We start from the raw sequence: 4265 nt of genomic DNA on the forward strand, positions 1-4265 counted from the left end.
GGCACACACGTATGCGCATTAGGCATCGCTGTAACAACCACACCCAACACACAACACACACACACACCACACACACACCACACACACACACACACACACATCACACAACACACACACACACAGCCACACACACACCACACACCACACACACACACACAGCACACACTGCCACCACACACACACCGGGAGCTTGAGCTATCGCGCTATGTACCCCGAAAGGGAGGTAGCACACACACGGCACACACGCACACACACTGCAAGACATCAGAGGGACACAAAATGTTGCCTTAAGGCCCTGTGTGCTGTCCGTGTGGTGTCGTGTGTGTGTGTGTGTGTGGTGGTGTGTTGTGTGTGTGTATGTGTGTGTGTGTGTGTGTGTGTGTGTGTGTGTGTGTGTGTGTGTGTGTGTGTGTGTGTGTGTGTGTGTGTGTGTGTGTGTGTGTGTGTACAGGCATGCTAATGCGCATACGTGTGTGTGCCCTTCGGTCTTACTCCAGTCTGTCTGACTTTTAGGGCCTGACTTTTACAACGGAGTGTTTGTTAACGCCGTACAGAACACCATGCCATTCGCCTCCTAAATCTACCAACTGGTGTTATCAATAAAAAACGGGGCTTTGTTGCTGTTGCACACAACTCTCAGGTGGACGGCTTCACACTGTTTGCCAAAATCAACAGGATTAAGGGGAATTAGCCAGAGGGCAAAACAGAGTTTGGAAAATCCTCGAAGTTAAAATGTTTGTGCTGTAGACTTGTAGGGTAGGTGTCTGCGTGTGTTGTGATGGCACGTTACCCATACTAAGTTTGTGTGGCGGGAACCTGGTTACTGGGATTTATCGCTCAAAACCTCTCCTTTTTCCCGGGATAAATACATGTGTGAAACCGGTCGAATATAATAAATGATTTAGATGAACAGGATGGCGTGAAATGGAACTGTTCAAGTATATGTGATGTCTAAAATCTGGCTTCTCTACGTCCTCTGCATGATGAATCAACGCTCAGGGTGGGGACAGACCCATCTCAGTACGGAGCGCAGTTCACTACGCATGTAGACCGATCATCTCATCATGGTCACTTTATTTCTTGTGACAGGTAGGCTTACATTTGCTGTGGCATAGTCTATGCTACAGTAATATAAAGACCGAACGCGAGTCTAATTTACCCATCTCCATMTGGTTTTCGGAGGTCACCTTGTTTTTTGAACCGTATCGTTCCTGTATCGTATCGGAGCCCATGTATCAAGATACGTATCGAATCGTCTCGAAAGGGAAAGATGCACATCCCTAGTAGCTAACCAGGGTTGGTGACATGACCACACCCTTCTCGAGATCCTGCTATAGACCAAGAACAGGACCAGGTGAAGGACATTTGTGTCAATGATATAATCCTCTTCAGTGTACTGACACTTGGCGTAAGTGGCAATAGCTAAGTTCATCGTCAATACAGTGTGTCAGAGTATTTATGGTTCGGGGGGGGGGGACCCCACGGTTCAAGACCGTGTGATGGTATTCCCTCTAGTTACCCTCTCAGTCAACCACAAAGAGCTGTTTACAGCAACATTTCGCAGACAGACAGAGAGGGTGGTTTATGGAAAAGTGTATACTACAGGTAGTCAGACAGACAGGCAGACAGAGAGGGGATTATGGTAAAGTACACACTACAGGTACTGGCTGTCTGGCTGGCTGGGTGCCTTGTCACAGCTAAAAGAGTCCCCCATCCCTGAGTCCGCCTGGTTCTGTTCCAATGCATCCCAAGCAGAGATAAGAACTCCATAAACAGCCGCTAATGCTTTGTTTTTATTTGTGTGCATGGCTCTGTGTGGATCATACACATAGAAATGTTACAGGGCAAATTAAGGACAGACACCGGCTGAGATATAAGATACCATGGACCACACATTTCAATCAAGAGTATCTCTATGGATCAGTGGCGGCTGGCGGGAGGAACCCTAACCTAACCCTAACCTTAGCAAGCAGTTGCTTTTCAGCAGACAGTTTGTTGACGTTATGACCATCTGTGGAGCATCTACAGACGGAAAATCCGAACTATCCACATTAAGTGTGACCGTGCATTCTGTCCGTCAAAGTTATACAAGACCATAACTCCGTGATCTCCGTCTACCTCCGCTTGGCTTCCCTTTCAAGTGTGTGTACTGACGGTCACGTCCGTGGGGTCAGCAGGATCTTTCAACCGGATCTCAACTCCATCAGTGACCCGAACAGAGGAGAATTAATCTTCCTCTCTTCCCCTTYCTCTCTTCCTCTTTTCAACCACCAACTAGACATACTGCTACTTCCGCTTGCCGCTGTGTTTCTGCAGCGTGATATTCTCTTTACTGCTGTTAGGCCATCCACTTTGAGCCCCGAAGTAATAAAACCAACATTAAGGGTGTAACGGTCGTCTTTAGGTGAGAGATTGGACCAAGGCGCAGCGGGTGATGAATACATAATGATTTATTTAAACAAAGACGAAACACGAAGAACACTTGAGAAATTACAAAATAATAAACGAAGTCAACAGACCTGAACAAACGAACTTACAAAATWCGAAGAACGCACGAACAGGAACAGACTACATACACGAACGACAAAACGAAACAGTCCCGTGTGGTAACATATACGGACACAGGAGACAACCACCCACAACAAACAATGTGAAACAACCTACCTATATATGGTTCTCAATCAGAGGAAACGTCAAACACCTGCCTCTGATTGAGAACCATACAAGGTCAATTAACAATGACACTTAACATAGAACAAACAACACCGACTGCCCACCCAGCTCACGTCCTGACCCACTAAACACAACTATACAAAAGGAAAACAAGGTCAGGAACGTGACAAAGGGCTATCAACACGCCGGATTAAAGCGGTTAACCCACTGGGCCGTCAATTGAAAATAAGAATTTGTAATTAACTGACTTGCCGAGTTAAATAAAGGTAAAAAAAAAAAAAAAGAAGTATTACTCATTATTTCAAAGGTTAACTGCACAGTCAAGAGAAACCCTGAATGTGTGAAAGTTGCTTGTGGTGGTTTGGATTATTATGGTTTTGACACGTCTCTATTTGACGGGACACCAAATGAGTTATCACAGACAGAAGAAGGTATGGCACGAGTCTATTATGAGCTTCTGTGTTAGTCACATTTAGGACAAGCATCTCTGCCCATTTATTCTCTGGTTTAAGCCTGCAGTATAGAAATAACTCCACTTGGATTTATTTTGTTGAGTGGTCTAGTGTGAACCAACAGCTAAAAGTAACACATCCGTGAATACTGATGTAGTGAGGTTTGGTTAACAACGATGTGTTACTAGGCAATACTAGGCCAGGGGAATTAGGTAATAGTTTCTCAGTCAGTGATGCTGTCGATGAACAGTTTGTCAGCCATCCCAAGGCTGACAAACTGAGCGATCTACCAAATCTATCTAATTAAATGGTTATCAGGATATTCATGAGTGAAACAAGAACTGGTTGGTTGATTATTCCCTATAGTTGTATTCACTGCTTAATTACAGTATATTGGCTTGACTTGTTTACACTCATTTTATTGGTTGTGATGGGTTCTGATTTCTTAACCTTTGAAATAATGGTAAATCCTTCTTTTTTTTWACCTTTATTTAACTTGGCAAGTCAGTTAATTACAAATTCTTATTTTCAATTGAGGGCCCAGTGGGTTAACTGCCTTGTTAAGGGGAAGAACGACAGATTTTTACCTTGTCAGCTCGGGGATTCGATCTTGCAACCTTTCGGTTACTAGTCCAACGCTCTAACCACTAGGCTACCTGCCGCCCTACTTATTAATTTCACTGAGGGAGAGACGGTAATATATAACGTTATTGTTAGCCATTAGGGATCCTATGGGAGGAGAAGAGAAACAGTCTGGTACAAGTCACCATGACAGCCTTGAGTTGGAGAGGAGTGAGATATTTGGACAGAGGTCAGGTCAGATGAAGTGGGGAAGAATATAGATCACTAATCTGCTGGATAGCAACAGAGGTGTATTGGCTGTTCAGATCTGTAAGGAGGAGGCTCAGCATATGAGAAAGGGTTAAATATCAGTGCTTATGTCAATATGTTCTTTGTCTTATGCAGCTGTACGACCCAGCGGGTAAATAAACTTGGTTTGAGCTCGATTAAGCGTCTCTGAGTTTTTTAACTCTGTTTATTTAGAACCTAACAGTTGAAAGATCCATAGATCTATTCACTCCTTGTTTTTACTAGTGGAGATGCATGCTGGGTAGTGTAGTCTCTGCTGGCATTACTCAC

At 44.3% G+C, this 4265-nt stretch overlaps 1 protein-coding gene across 2 annotated transcripts in view; it reads right to left on the bottom strand.

Moving 5' to 3' along the window:
- Positions 1-4265, bottom strand: part of LOC111963823 (electrogenic sodium bicarbonate cotransporter 1) — an 81423-nt gene that overhangs the window by 54425 nt on the left and 22733 nt on the right. The window lies entirely within an intron of this gene.

This window comes from Salvelinus sp. IW2-2015, linkage group LG5, assembly GCF_002910315.2.
Source record: "Salvelinus sp. IW2-2015 linkage group LG5, ASM291031v2, whole genome shotgun sequence".
NCBI lineage: Eukaryota > Metazoa > Chordata > Actinopteri > Salmoniformes > Salmonidae > Salvelinus > Salvelinus sp. IW2-2015.